The sequence below is a fragment of the Orbicella franksi genome, chromosome 6, assembly GCF_964199315.1.
Source record: "Orbicella franksi chromosome 6, jaOrbFran1.1, whole genome shotgun sequence".
NCBI lineage: Eukaryota > Metazoa > Cnidaria > Anthozoa > Scleractinia > Merulinidae > Orbicella > Orbicella franksi.
This window is the reverse complement of record NC_138150.1, coordinates 15,617,790-15,634,155: the sequence shown is the minus strand read 5'-3', so window position 1 is coordinate 15,634,155 and position 16,366 is coordinate 15,617,790. Positions and strand designations below refer to the sequence as shown.

At 38.5% G+C, this 16,366-nt stretch overlaps 1 long non-coding RNA gene and 1 pseudogene across 1 annotated transcript in view; one reads left to right on the top strand and one right to left on the bottom strand.

Annotated features, from left to right (window-relative positions):
- LOC145491074 (uncharacterized) overlaps positions 1-7,918 on the top strand; it is a 12,407-nt gene extending 4,489 nt beyond the window's left edge. Inside the window, exon 3 of the long non-coding RNA XR_014049769.1 lies at positions 6,273-7,918. This is a non-coding gene — a long non-coding RNA (uncharacterized LOC145491074). The remainder of the gene's footprint in view (positions 1-6,272) is intronic.
- A 5,868-nt stretch (positions 7,919-13,786) lies between these two features.
- On the bottom strand, positions 13,787-15,699 carry LOC145490358 (uncharacterized; annotated as a pseudogene).
- Positions 15,700-16,366: the final 667 nt, after the last annotated feature.

Sequence of the window (16,366 nt, the reverse complement as noted above, 5' to 3'; positions counted from 1 at the left end):
ATACAATTAGGCTACAGATAAAAAGTAAAAACTACAAATCAAATGCACGCTTAAAAAGATAAGTCTTAAGATTAGCCTTAAAAACTGCCTCTGATGATGAAAGTCTGATCTGGAGGGGTAGTTTATTCCAGAGCCTTGGTGCCGCCACGGAAAAAGCCCTTTCACCATACGTGGTAGACTTTGTTTTTGCCCATTAGCACTCACGAGAAAATTTCAACTTGCAGAAATGCTCAACTTTGTTATAAACTTGCCTTCTTGTTTTGGTATCATTAATATTATTGTTATTATTTTTGTCATCGTTGTTGTTTTTATTGCTATTTTTATTTATTATTATTGTTATTATTAATAATTGAAGGGGTGAGTGCAAAACCATGCTAAGTGACGATTTGGGTGAAAAAAAAATTTTCGCGAAAGGGCTTGAATTTTTGCACGCGGTCTTCAATGTAATAGAAAAACGCGGCCCTGTATTTTTGTCGTTGGTTTTTGCTTCGTTTTCGAGTTATAACGTATGCAAAAATACTTGGCTTTTCCCAGCCATGTCTTTAGGAGTTTATTTGTTGAACAGCAAACAGGCAGACTGTTTATAGTGTATGAAGTCAAAATCAAATCTCACAGCATATATAGAGCGGAAATCTGGGAACAGATTGTTTACATCGGCTATTGTGACGTGAGCACAACACGTGAATCGATCGAGCGGCAAACGAAATACCATCGAACTAAAAAGAGATGTGCCGCATTAGAGCTCTGTCAACTAATATCTTAAGCATTGTGTTAAAGTACCTTGTGTGCCTGCCTGGTGGTTGAGAGGCATCATAAAGCCTCGATAAACCCGTAAGTCATCAGCACGTTTTAAAGAATCAAAATGTGTTCTGAAACTTCGAAGGTAGCTGATATACCGTAATCGTGTTATCGGCGTTCGAAGTCAGATCGAGCCAGGCAGCAAAGTCCAAGAGCAGTTCTTGCCCAAGAAAAATACCCTCTCGTGAGTTGTGGCCCATTTGCCAAGCGTTGCTAGTGTCAAAGTTTGGAAAGCGAGAACTGGTTTTTGAGTGATAAAATTTGTCTTGTATCGACCGCCATGTTTTCCCGCGCACGAGGTGTAAAGAGCCTTCCCGGCATGCATTGCGATCACGTTCTGCTCGCGTTTCTCGAACTGGTAACTAGATTGTTTCGGCTTTTTTCATTTAAAGATAATAATGGCCAACAAGTAGCGATCGATTGTAACATAGATCTGTGATCCAGGTTGCTTTGATTTTATTTCATATCGGCATGATTTGTAGTGTTTTGAACTTCTGGGATCAGCGGACATGCAGATGTATGGAGACCCGTACGTTGCGCAGAAGGGTTAATTTGTTAAACTGTTAGGCGGTGCGTGACATAAAGCTACGATCGCGTTTGTCGAAAAATATGTATTTATCTCGTGATTTTTAGCCATTTAAGACGTTGCTGTATTTGGAAAAGTGCTTATTTGATGTTTATTTGTTCAGTGCAGATAGTCATTGTCCCAGATAACCAAAGTAAGTTCCAGATGTTAACACTATTTTCCGGCCGCCATATTTTACCTATTTAAACCTGAAATCAACATTTTTGAGCTTATACGTTGCGTGAAATTAACATTTTGCTGTTTTCTAAGTGAAATCAACATCCTTGCCGTCACGCGTTACGTGAAATCAACATTTTTACCTATTTAGACCTGAAATCGACATTTTTGAGCTTATACGCTGCGTTAAATCAACATTTTGCTGTTTTCTAAGTGAAATCAACATCCTTGCCGTCAAGCGCTAACGTGAAATCAGCATTTTGACCTATTTAGACCTGAAATCAACATTTTTGAGCTTATACGCTGCGTGAAATTAACATTTTGCTGTTTTCTAAGTGAAATCAACATCCTTGCCGTCACGCGTTAACGTGAAATCAGCATTTTGACCTATTTAGACCTGAAATCAACATTTTTGAGCTTATACGCTGCGTGAAATTAACATTTTGCTGTTTTCTAAGTGAAATCAACATCCTTGCCGTCACGCGTTAACGTGAAATCAGCATTTTGACCTATTTAGACCTGAAATCAACATTTTTGAGCTTATACGTTGCGTGAAATCAACATTTTGCTGTTTTCTAAGTGAAATCAACAACCTGCCCGTCACGGGTTAACATGAAATCAACATGTAAACCTTTTTTGACCTGAAATCGACATTTTTGAGCTTTTACGTTACGTGAAATTGACATTTTGCTGCTCTCTAAGAGAAATCAACATCCTTGCCGTCGCGCGTTAACATGAGTCAACGTTTTAACCACTTTTGACCTGAAATCAATAAATTTGAGCTTATATAAGTTGCGTGAAATTGACATTTTGCTGGTTTCTAAGTAAAATCAAAGTCCTTGCGGTCGCGGCGGGCCGATCCTTTGTTATAATAAACTGAGGCGAGACTTCGACTTATAACAAAGGCTTGGCTTGGCTATTATAACAAAGGGTCGGCTCTGTTTATCATAACAAAGGCCCGGCTTCGTTTATTTGAAGACCTCGGCGGGAAAAGGGCGCTAGGTATTTTAATCAAAAGTGAACTTTGTCGAAAACGCTCCAAATTTCCCATACAGTTTTGTTTAGGTATGTTTAACAATGTCCCGTAGTTTTTCCGCTAAGCTTCGCTTTGTTTTCGAGATATTGGGTATGCAGAAAAACCACTCGGTTTTCCTAGCGGCGTCTTTATAAACGAAGCAAAAACCAGCGACAAAAATACAGGACCACGTTTTTCTATTACATTGAAGACCGCATGCAAAAATTCAAGCCCTTTCGCGAAAATTTTTTTTTTCACCCAAATCGTCACTTAGCATGGTTTTGCACTCACCCCTTCAATTGTCTCTTTAACTATATATTAAGGAATGGCAAAAAGATGGCTCAGCCTGTACCTGTAGTACCTATTTTGTATTTGTAATCATAGATTAATAAAACTGCTTCTATTCCTCACCAGAGATCAGTTGGGGAGTAGCTTACAATCCTGACAACAGTGCCCCATTTCTTTTTGAGTCACAGCAGTAAAACTTATAGCCAAAATGTTGCCGTACCGTACAATTTGTGTGGAAAGACTTTGACACAAAAGTTATTTCCAAATACTGTTGCAAAATGCATCTTTGAAAATTCAATGAGGTTATCAAGCATTTTATAGTATTTTAAGAACTAGGGATTAATGCTGTTTATGGTTCGCACGATCACTAATTGACTAGCCACTTTTATTTAGCAAGCTTTGGGGCAAGCTTCTCACAAAATTTGGGTTCATGGCTTGTTTTGGAAATGAGAGTTAATTGTAGAAACTTTCAGTGAATGTTAGAGTTGAGTTTACATGTCTTTGACCTTTAAGTTAATACTTCTGAACTTCTGCTCAAATGATTTCCCCAAAACTTGGGCATGGTTTGTATTAAGTCAAAATAAGCTGGTTCCAGAAATTGAGTAAAAGTATGCCAGCAAAATTTTTTTTACTGGTAGTGTTGTTGTCCAAAAAATGGGGTCCAGTCAAACACCAGTAAGAATAAAAATATTTTCCCCAGTAAATGGAATTAAGTAACATTATCACCGAGTGAAAGACAAAATATTTCCCAAAATTTCTTAGCCAACACTTCAAAGCCCCAAAATTTATGTTGCAAACTTTGACATGGGGTAGTGTGCCCACAATAACTGCAGAACCACCTTAAGTAATGATGAAATGGAATCAATAGAATAACCATGATAAGAATGGTGTTATCCTTTTGATACAATATTAGTAACAAACAGTGGCTTGACTTTTCAAAATTACAGAAAAACTCAAATTGCATCTAGGGCCACCAGATCACAGTTTTCAAGCAACATACATTTAAATAGAAAGGAATTGTTAGCCAAATTAACTTTAACTAAAAATAACAGACACTTTTTAAAAATAAAGTGGTTTGCTATTAAACAGTTAAAAAACAGTTCCTTTATATTGCTATATTTAGAAACATAAAAAATGAAAAGGGTTTGTCAAACACAACTCGATACACCACCACCACCCACATAAATTATGATACTCTCCCATGTACATGTAGATGTGGAAGGAAAACACCTTGTTTTCACTCTAAGAGGAACTGGAGTTTGCAAGCCCTGACAGCAAGCCCTGACAGTTGTTCAGATTGGTTTCTTTGGAGTTAATGACAATAAATTGATTAACACCAAATTAATTAAGAGAGCATTCGACAACCAAATTGATGGCATTTTGTTGGGTTCTTCATTAGGCCGTTGTTGTTTTTTTTTTATCATGACAGAACTCAAAAATGATATTGTTCGTAAAATGCTTGACAGTGGCCTTATAAATGAGTAGTTTTATGGAGGTTATTTTGAAGATATGCTGTTGATGGACAAACCAAATAAATCTGACATGTTTTACAGTCAACAAATTTGAAGATGGCTTGATCCATTTCCTGGACATTTCTCTGAAAAGAACATCCATTGACATTTATAGGAATCACACAAACACTAGACAGAATGTCTTGTTTTCTAGTCAAGTACGTTGACTTGCCAAAATTACTTGGGTTAGGCCTTGTTGCACCAGGCTTCTCGTATATGTGAAATAGACTCTCTCATTCAGAAACAATGAACAATGATTAAAACGTTCTGTTAGGGAATGGCTTTCCTAAATGTGTGGCTTCTAATCTTGTGAGATGTTTCAGACACAGTAGCTCGGAACCTAGAACATCTTATCCCAATAACAACAAGACTATGAGTTTTAAGGATTTTAAATTCTAATGTGGGGTTTAGGACTGGCACTAGTTTTGCTAGGCTAATGATGTAATTTTGAAAGCAGATGGGAGCTCCTCTGGGGGCCTGTCCAGGAATCCCCATCAATGTCCCAGACCAAAAATGGCATGTGCTTTTAACTATTAGTTCATCTCATGCAGGAAGGAAGTGATGTCTGAACAGTTTTCATTGAAGTGCCTTGAAACCAGAACCAGAGTATTAACAACATTACAAACAACACAACAAAGAAAGTACAGGATGCAAAACAGAGCACAGTGGTGCAAGCCCAAATGCAAGTTAATTTTGAAACCAAATTGAAAATTGCTATGTAGAGTGAGACGGGTAACTGCAATCTCAACTGGTGGTTTGCTATTTGCGTGAAAAATTAGCAGACATTAAGTTGAAGGAAGTGAGTTTATAGAGAAGTCCATTTGCATCATATTAATCAAAAACTGGTTTTCTTAGTTAGGTATAGAAATACAGTATGTTAATAAGTAGTTTCTTAGAAATCGATTTTGAAATAAAAACTAGCGCTAAAAAGTCACGACGTTTCGACCTCTACGAGGTCATTTTCAAGTAAGTAAATTTTCTACAATAGCATATAGCCATAAATATGTTAAAAACAACTTAAAATAGATAAAAATGTTGTGAACGCTAAAATGTGATAAAATATGTGAAAAAGTGTTAAAAATATACAATGAAAAAATAAAATAATCTTAGCAAGTGGTGAACGCTAAAATGTGATAAAATATGTGAAAAAGTGTTAAAAATATACAATGAAAAAATAAAATAATCTTAGCAAGAATTGCTCTAAACAAATAATTGGGCGCGAATTGAATCGCACTGTTTGTTTAGCATTGGTTTCAGTTCTTTGATAAAGAAAAGAACATTTCAAAAATAAGGTAGCCAAATTTGTTCTGACACTTTCTTACGATTCGAAAACTCTGTGCGATGTCTTCTGGCTCCATATCGTGCTGCTCTCTGAGGTGGTTTCCGATTGCCGATCCTTTGTGTTCTTCAATTCGTTGGTGTAGGTGTCGGCACGTGTAACCGACATAGCCTGCATCACACAGGCCACACTGAAATGAATACACCACGCATTGTTGACTCACAAGAGGCTGCTTGTCTTCCCTGACCTTAATTTCATCCTTGATCTTTCTACTTGTGTAAACTGGGTTAATATCTGCGTTGATCTTCCGACTGAGGTCAGCCAGCTGTTTACGTACTACGTTTGCAGATTTCTGGTCCTTGTAGGGCAACACGATTCTGACTGGGGCTTCTCTTTTATCAGCCACTCGAGTATGTGAATCCTCGGACACTTTTGATTCAATAAATCTGCGAATGATTGACTGCACAAGGTCGTCAGGATAGCACAGTCGGGAAAAGATCTCTTTAAGGCGTTCACATTCCTCGTGAAAAAACTTCCACTTTCAAAATACAGTATGAATGTTTATAATTTGAATTATAATAATATTACTGTTGTACTTTAGATTGTAATTCCAATGCTCTTTTTAAAAACTGATTTCAGTTTCATTAGGTAGTTTGGTGCTTTGGGCCCAAAACAGCAGCCTGAAAACGGTCCTTGTAAGTTGACAAGCCCTTGAATAGCCAGGAAGTTTCAAGAAATGGGCCCTGAAGAGGCAAAGGGCCGACTTCAGACACAACTTAAAGCGAGTTTTAATTAGTCCAGCAAATTTATTTCACTTTCCGTAGGAGGAAGGTAAATTCCTAAAGATAAACATGAAACGAATTACTACAAATAACTAACTGAAGACGGCAGAAAACTAAGAGGAAAACACAAACAGACGATAAACTAAACGGCTTACCAAAATGCTGGCAACGGGGTTCAGGGAACCAAGAAGATACAAGTGTACCAGACGATAAACTAGCACTAAACGAACATGAAAGGATAACACAAATATATACGCAACGAAATTTACATACGACGCGAGAAAAAAAGCATGCAGAATGTGAAAAAATGCACTAACATACGGAACAAAAAAGGATACAAAGAAAACACGAAATAGCCGTAACAGGCCCCTTCACAGAAAGTTTCAGTTTTCCACAATATTGTTGTGTCTATTGATGAAGTAAATCCATCTCCATATTTTTAATAGCCTGGCCAAACCATACCTGGAGGCATTAGATGATATGATCGATGAGGAGGAGGGGGAGTTAGAAGAAGACAAAGAAGAAGAAGAAGGACAAGAGGATCAAGAAGAACAAGCGGAAGGGCAAGAAGAACAAGACAATGATGATGAGTTTAGTGACAGTGATAAAATCAGTATTTATTTCGTAGATTTTTTAAATTTTTATCAGGATTTCTTTAACAGATGTATTAATAAGTAATAATGAAGTAAATAGAGGATGAGTCTGAAATTGTTTTGATTGTTCTACATTTACAACAGCTTATTCAAATTAGCCCAAGCTCAAAGGCTGAAGAAAATATGTCATTACTTTTTTTTTTACTAAATGAACCACAAATCACTGTGTTGCCTGTGACTAGTTTGTTGGATCTAGATTTAAGGGACAAAAGAGTGACAGAACTTTTCATCTTTGTAATAAGAACCCAGCCACAGTCGTGCCTGACTAACTGTGTCCACCTTCCTTGGTTTAAATAAGCTAATCAAAATGCATGAATGGTGAAAATATCAAGCATCATGTAACCTGTTGATCAGTCGACAACTCCACCTCTCACATTTCTTTTCATAATTTGGATTTGCCAGATTTGAATGGAAGCCGTAGGAAAGTTGTTGAAAACATGTCAAAAAATGATGAAAAAAAATTAGTTTGGTGGTCTGTGTTAGAAGTACACCACTGTAAATGCAATGATAAGTATTATATTAGTATGTCCAAAAGGCATTTATCTGTCAAAAATAGAATTTCTCAAACTAATTCTAACTTTGGTTATTTTGCCTTTGTAACAATACAAATCTCAAGATTATAGTGGTTTTACAACACAGGCTAAAAACATGCCCTAAAATATAATTTTCGAAAATTTTTGGATAAAGCAACGGTTTGTATCATACGTGAGCATTGCAGATAATTCAAGCCAGTTAATTCAAGGTCACAAGTCAGATTGTTTTGGTTCGCCCGTGTGTAGAAAGATCTATACGATTCCAGTTGATAGTGATAATGGTAATTATACCTGCTCATGAAAACACCAGTTGTATAAATTCCGATAGAAATCTTGTGAGGTAAATGCTATTCTTGCAAATAGTCGCTGCATATTTACGTTCAGAGTCACTCTGGTTCAGAGTAAAGACATACAAAGTCAAATACTGCTTCCGAACGCTACCCCTCCAAAAATCAATTTTGCTCGAAGACCGAACTGCAACGGAGTTTAGTTACCAGTCTTATGCTGCGTGTTATTAGATAGAACGCATGATATGATTGGCTTCGTATATCACATTACGTCAGAGGACATGTCTGCTACATAGGACATAACTGCAACGGTACAACTACACTCCACTCTTCGTCTGCAAATCTGACTGGTTGACAACAGAAAACCGCCAGCAGATCACTTCGGCGAGTATCAGGTGCCAAAAATTCAATAAATTATCGAAATATCAACTTTCACACACATTTATGGTATTCTGATGCGAGCTCGTGATTATGGCTGATTCTGCCTGTGCTATGACAGAATAAACCCCAAACTCATACTTCACTTTCATCTACTACCGCAGTTCAAATATGAATTATTTCATATATACTTCACATCATTTCACTCACGGGAAGATATGAACTCAATTAATTGACCTCGCTCCCAATGTGTGGCTTCATAGCTCAGTTGGTAGAGCATCGCACCGGTATCGCGGAGGTCAGGGGTTCGAATCCCGTTGAAGCCCTGATTTTTTTCAGGCTTCTTCTTTCCAGTTGCTTAAATTGGAAAATTTACTGCGATGATCATACTTCACTTTCATCTACTACCGCAGTTCAAATATGAATTATTTCATATATACTTCACATCATTTCACTCACGGGAAGATATGAACTCAATTAATTGACCTCGCTCCCAATGTGTGGCTTCATAGCTCAGTTGGTAGAGCATCGCACCGGTATCGCGGAGGTCACGGGTTCGAATCCCGTTGAAGCCCTGATTTTTTTCAGGCTTCTTCTTTCCAGTTGCTTAAATTGGAAAATTTACTGCGATGATCATACTTCACTTTCATCTACTACCGCAGTTCAAATATGAATTATTTCATATATACTTCACATCATTTCACTCACGGGAAGATATGAACTCAATTAATTGACCTCGCTCCCAATGTGTGGCTTCATAGCTCAGTTGGTAGAGCATCGCACCGGTATCGCGGAGGTCAGGGGTTCGAATCCCGTTGAAGCCCTGATTTTTTTCAGGCTTCTTCTTTCCAGTTGCTTAAATTGGAAAATTTACTGCGATGATCATACTTCACTTTCATCTACTACCGCAGTTCAAATATGAATTATTTCATATATACTTCACATCATTTCACTCACGGGAAGATATGAACTCAATTAATTGACCTCGCTCCCAATGTGTGGCTTCATAGCTCAGTTGGTAGAGCATCGCACCGGTATCGCGGAGGTCACGGGTTCGAATCCCGTTGAAGCCCTGATTTTTTTCAGGCTTCTTCTTTCCAGTTGCTTAAATTGGAAAATTTACTGCGATGATCATACTTCACTTTCATCTACTACCGCAGTTCAAATATGAATTATTTCATATATACTTCACATCATTTCACTCACGGGAAGATATGAACTCAATTAATTGACCTCGCTCCCAATGTGTAGCTTCATAGCTCAGTTGGTAGAGCATCGCACCGGTATCGCGGAGGTCAGGGGTTCGAATCCCGTTGAAGCCCTGATTTTTTTCAGGCTTCTTCTTTCCAGTTGCTTAAATTGGAAAATTTACTGCGATGATCATACTTCACTTTCATCTACTACCGCAGTTCAAATATGAATTATTTCATATATACTTCACATCATTTCACTCACGGGAAGATATGAACTCAATTAATTGACCTCGCTCCCAATGTGTGGCTTCATAGCTCAGTTGGTAGAGCATCGCACCGGTATCGCGGAGGTCACGGGTTCGAATCCCGTTGAAGCCCTGATTTTTTTCAGGCTTCTTCTTTCCAGTTGCTTAAATTGGAAAATTTACTGCGATGATCATACTTCACTTTCATCTACTACCGCAGTTCAAATATGAATTATTTCATATATACTTCACATCATTTCACCCACGGGAAGATATGAACTCAATTAATTGACCTCGCTCCCAATGTGTGGCTTCATAGCTCAGTTGGTAGAGCATCGCACCGGTATCGCGGAGGTCAGGGGTTCGAATCCCGTTGAAGCCCTGATTTTTTTCAGGCTTCTTCTTTCCAGTTGCTTAAATTGGAAAATTTACTGCGATGATCATACTTCACTTTCATCTACTACCGCAGTTCAAATATGAATTATTTCATATATACTTCACATCATTTCACCCACGGGAAGATATGAACTCAATTAATTGACCTCGCTCCCAATGTGTGGCTTCATAGCTCAGTTGGTAGAGCATCGCACCGGTATCGCGGAGGTCAGGGGTTCGAATCCCGTTGAAGCCCTGATTTTTTTCAGGCTTCTTCTTTCCAGTTGCTTAAATTGGAAAATTTACTGCGATGATCATACTTCACTTTCATCTACTACCGCAGTTCAAATATGAATTATTTCATATATACTTCACATCATTTCACTCACGGGAAGATATGAACTCAATTAATTGACCTCGCTCCCAATGTGTGGCTTCATAGCTCAGTTGATAGAGCATCGCACCGGTATCGCGGAGGTCACGGGTTCGAATCCCGTTGAAGCCCTGATTTTTTTCAGGCTTCTTCTTTCCAGTTGCTTAAATTGGAAAATTTACTGCGATGATCATACTTCACTTTCATCTACTACCGCAGTTCAAATATGAATTATTTCATATATACTTCACATCATTTCACTCACGGGAAGATATGAACTCAATTAATTGACCTCGCTCCCAATGTGTAGCTTCATAGCTCAGTTGGTAGAGCATCGCACCGGTATCGCGGAGGTCAGGGGTTCGAATCCCGTTGAAGCCCTGATTTTTTTCAGGCTTCTTCTTTCCAGTTGCTTAAATTGGAAAATTTACTGCGATGATCATACTTCACTTTCATCTACTACCGCAGTTCAAATATGAATTATTTCATATATACTTCACATCATTTCACTCACGGGAAGATATGAACTCAATTAATTGACCTCGCTCCCAATGTGTGGCTTCATAGCTCAGTTGGTAGAGCATCGCACCGGTATCGCGGAGGTCACGGGTTCGAATCCCGTTGAAGCCCTGATTTTTTTCAGGCTTCTTCTTTCCAGTTGCTTAAATTGGAAAATTTACTGCGATGATAATACTTCACTTTCAAATACTATTTTTATCCCCGAGATTGCGTGACATCGTCGAAGCTGTCTATTTATAGTACTAAAATCGTGAAATCTCCGATCTTTAGTTACCCCAGAGAATGGCGTTTTCACGATTCGAAAGCCCAGTCAATTCCTTACAGTAACACTTATTTAGCTTGTCCACATCAGAAGGAACCACCGGCTTCGAAAGTAGTCACGCAATGAATCGGCAGGAAGTCCGAAGGAAACGAAAGGTTACGAAAGGTAATGTGCACACAACGACGGAACCGGAAGTCTAAGCAAGAATAGATAGGCTAAAGCGAGATTAAATCTGTAAACCGTACGGAGAGAAGGTTTCTCAGGTTTTACCTGTGCCGCTGCTTCCATCTTGCACGATCTAAAAGAAATGACCTGAAAAGATTATTTTTTTTACTTTGGCGGCCTGGAGAGGTACTTGCCACTGAATAAAAGGAAGGGGGTGACTGAAAATGGTGACTAAAAGCTACAATCATGGACAAATTGTGTTGGAAAATGCCAAAAACATGAAATCATAATCGTAATGCCTACAGAATAAGTGTCAACACCCCCATTCCCCCTTCCAATGTTGGAAAATGGTAAAATGCAAATTTGTGTCAGGTGAAAGTGTTTTTGTCAACATTGCACAGGGGTGGGGAGGGGCAAAATGTGTATAAAATGATTTTTTTTCCAACCCTTGTGACCAAGATTGTAGATGCAGGATGTGAAACCACCCTGTGAGCAGCAGGTTCTCCTACACTTTCCAGTCAAAGAGAAACTTTGTCTGGAAGTTTATGAAACTACTTCTTGTAGGTATATGTTGATCTATTGTTGTATATCTCTCCCAATCCACAAGTCAGTGTATACAATATTATTAGCCACTGGTATAATGTCAGTGGTTTCTCTTACACTTCCCATTGAAAGAGAAACCTTGTCAGGAGTCACAGGAATGCCTCTCCTCAACCATGATTTGTTAGAGCAACCTTGTTAAATGCCAGAGGGGTTGGGGAAGTGGGGCATTAGTGAAAATTTACCATACCATCCAGGGGCAGAAGTCATATAAATTTTGAAAACATCACAATAAAAATATTATGCAGACTTAGGCTACTCCTTTACATCCTGTGCATGAAGATAAAAATATGATGGCATGGCATTTAAGCTCTGAGTGCAAGGAATCATACTTCACAAATAGCATATTATAAGATGGAACATTTTATTAAAAACAAATTATTGAAATTATTTTTTATTGATTTTCTAGCAATGTACCATTATCATGATCATGTTTCACGGCTTACTGATATAATAGATGTCTTTAGCCTTGCAAATCACCAAAATAAAGACTATTTGTTGAATGTAATACTGCAGGTACCTTCTTCTAACTGGTTACATTTCACTGCACATGTTTCAGTGCCATCACTGACTGCAACTCTAAATACATGCAGGAAGTAGCCTATGATTGCAGCCTAACTTCCTAACTCCAGTGAAATTCATGCTGGGATGGCTTGTCATTTAAAACTGCCAGTACCCCCCCAGTACCCCCCCCCCAGTACCCCCCTCCCCCCACCCAGAGGGACTCCCATGTAAAAAAGACAGGGTTGCTTATCAGAAATTTGGAAAAAAAAAACCTAAGAGGTACCAAGATCCTACTCTGCAGGTGTGACTTGAATTTTGTTTTCACCCACAAGAGGTAATAATGTTATTCTAAGACAACACATTCTGGCATATTTTCTTCAACTCAATACCCTAAAAGGTACCCAAAAGCTCCTGCTGTGGACCTTCTGAGGCCAAACTTCCTAAAAGGTAACAAAACTGCTTTGTTAACCCCTAAAAGGTCTGACAAACACCCTGTCCTTTTAAATGGCAGTTGCCCCCGCCCCCGGTTGAGAGAATCTTCAGTTCTGGTTCAATCTGGTCGCAGCCTAACTTCTGTGCAGGTTTTCAGGGCCAGCATTTTTCTGAGAGAACGTGGCAAGGTATCCTTCTCTCCATCACCTACTCTAATAGTCTCCTTCGCAGCTATTATTAGGGTCGTCACGCAACGCTCAATAACGGCTGCAAAGGAGACTACTACTCTAAGAGCTATCTGTTAATGCTATTTAGAAAACAGCGCTAAGAATATATGCACACTGATTGGTTAAAAATGGTGTTTCTATAACTCTTTAGTATAAATCTACTAGCATTCTATGTATCATGAATGCCATTCTCTGATTGGCTACGCTACTCACTACCTATTCTGATAGATAGTGAGTAGCGTAGCAGCGTGCACCGTTTAACAAAATCATGGCCACTTCTTTGCGTTTTCGAGGGGTCTGTGAAGAGAATTTAGATAAAGTTTTGAGCGACTAATAGATTTATACTAAAACAATAATAGATTATTAGATTATTCGCTCTCGATTTCTAACCGTGATAGTTGACGAGGGCGATAGAAATCTCGAGCTCATAATCTAATATTGCTTAATAGAAACACAGAACTAGCACGAGCTTTTGACGTAATGATGGCGTGAGCAAAGACAATTTACATTTTGATAATCAAAGTTAGCAAGTTGTTTTCCTTTTTTTCGTTGTGGTGTTTTCTAAAAGAAACAGAAAACATGTTCTCCATGTTTCTATCGAGTTATAAAAAAACACTCACCTGCGGCTCGTGTTTCCACAGCATTTCTTGCTCTCCCAAACTTCCACTTGTGTTTCTATAACTCGATAGCAACACGGTACATGTTTTTTATTTCTCAATTATTAATAATAATTGTTAATAATGATAATAGTCACACTTGGACTGTTTTTTTACCATAATGAAGTTGTGTTCACCATGACAATTTTTAGTGTGACTGACAATTCAAGTGTGGCATGCAGGGTTGAACATCAACCAACGATGCACAAAATACATTATTGTACTCTAGAATTTTTTCTAAAGCTGTCATTTTGTCTGTTAGTCTCATTTAATGCACTATCGCACATACTGTAGCCTTGACTCGAAAGTTCTTTCCCTCCAGTTCATGACCTCCTCCACCGCCAGCATTATTCATAAACCGGTAAAAATCTCCCGCTTTAGCCTCGGCTACGACCGGATGATCTCCACGAATCACATTTTGTGCCTCTTTCTCGAAGTGCTCTGCAATACCGAACAATCTGCGGTACTCTGCAATCTTCATGGGCTCTCCTCTCTCTGCAGCCGGTCGCATCAACATCATGAAGATTTCGCCCTTCCTGTTGCCCCATCCCTAGTCTTTCCACACGACGGACACTTCCAGTTCGATCACCATGCCAGGAAGTATTGGTCCGTCGAAGTACAATTCAGGAGCCCAATGTATGTATGTATGTCCTCCACTGGGGCCAAAAATGTGAAAGTCCGGCCCCTTCCACAATTCGGTGGTTCGAACAACTTGGGGCATCATTGCATGCATATGTCGTGATGTTCTGCCCAAACGGACTACATCTTCTGGATCGAGAAATTTGATGATGTTTCGCAACACAACGTTATCGAGTCGCTCCATGTAACGGCTGAACTGTCCACAGTTTATGTTTAGGCTTATTGAAAGCTTCGCACTCGACTACAGACTAACAAGTTCGAAATTTTTGCCGAGCTGGTTTCTTTGAAAATTTTCCCCCGGAAGTCGTGTCACCTCATAAACGAAATCGAAATGCATCCAATGTCTATATATAGAGTCGCTGTGCGAACTCAGAGAACGTATATAGATACTCCTCTAAAAGGACAAAAGCAAAGTTTTCTATATCATTCCATCAAATAAAGTGATTTTTAAGGCGATATTTGCGTGACTATTTGCGCTATGTCTACCAGGTTTTCGCTCGGGTTTTCGCAACCTGTCGCAGCTGCTGACCGCTGATGCACGCGGGTCAAAACTACACTACACTCTTCGTCTGCAAATCTGATTGGTTGGCAACTGAAAACCGCCAGCAGATCACTTCGGCGAGTATCAGGTGCCAAAAATTCAATAAATTATCGAAATATCAACTTTCACACACATTTATGGTATTCTGATGCGAGCTCGTGATTATGGCTGATTCTGCCTGTGCTATGACAGAATAAACCCCAAACTCCTTCTCAAAAGTGCTGCTGAAAGGAACAATTAAAAGTGAGATGAATAGGTCCAAGGAGTTTACTGCACAAAAATCACAGAACAGACCCTTTAACAGATGCGCAACCTTTTTACTTATTTACTGACTATTTCTTTATAGCCTGTGGTCCCTGTGGACAGGCTCTGGCTGGAATGGCCAAAAAGGAACTGAATGAGAGTGAAGTGGCCGAGGGGAGAACGGGTTAGGGGTTGTGGCATCCCCTCCTCCTCTCTCTGCCATTCTTTCTCTTCCTGCTTTCTCTTCACCCCATCCTCGACAAGAGAGCCTGTTCACAGGCTATTTCTTTAACTTGGGGAGTGCATGTGTTTGAGAAATTGTGAATTGGAGGCTAACAGTGTTTTATAATTGAGTCACACAACATCACATAATACACATTTCTTGTGGTACTCAAAATATTAATGCAACTACCAGACATACTCAAATAACAATAATTTTACACCAAGTCGTGTGTTTTACACAGGCACATGAAAGTGCATATCTTTTTAATAGAGCTCAAACAATGGTATGTTTGACTGAGTTTTGTTTTTAGTTATTTAGTTCAAGATGAAAGTAGTCAAATATTTCAGAGAATTTATAAACAAATTCATTTGCTGTGAAACACTAAGACAGTTACAAAAAAGGAATTAAAACATGATAAAGTGCATGCCCTCAATTACATATTCCTTATTTTAAAACAGAATGCGGAAAGAGAGTGTCCTACTTCCGTTTTACAAATGACTGGATGTCTCTCCCAGTATTTTTAAGAAAGTCAATGCCATGTACAATTTTTAAGAATAACCTTATAAGGTTCTTAATGGATAAACATTTTTAGAAAAAATGACAGTAGGTAGTTTTGGTAGTTTTAGTAGTTTTAATTATAATTTTGTATATTTTATATTTTAGATCTGTGATACTTGTATTTCTTACTTTAGATTTTAATACTTTTTATTTTATAGAGGACCTCCCTGAAAACCACGTATTTACGTGACGGGCGCTTCCTCTTTAAAGATTGTTTTTATTATTATATTATTATTATATAAAAGATTCAGATGACAACCCATTTACAAAGATCTTACAACATAGTTTTGATCAGCCATATAATCACCCAACTCGATTAAAATTATTGCAGAAGATTAAGTTCAA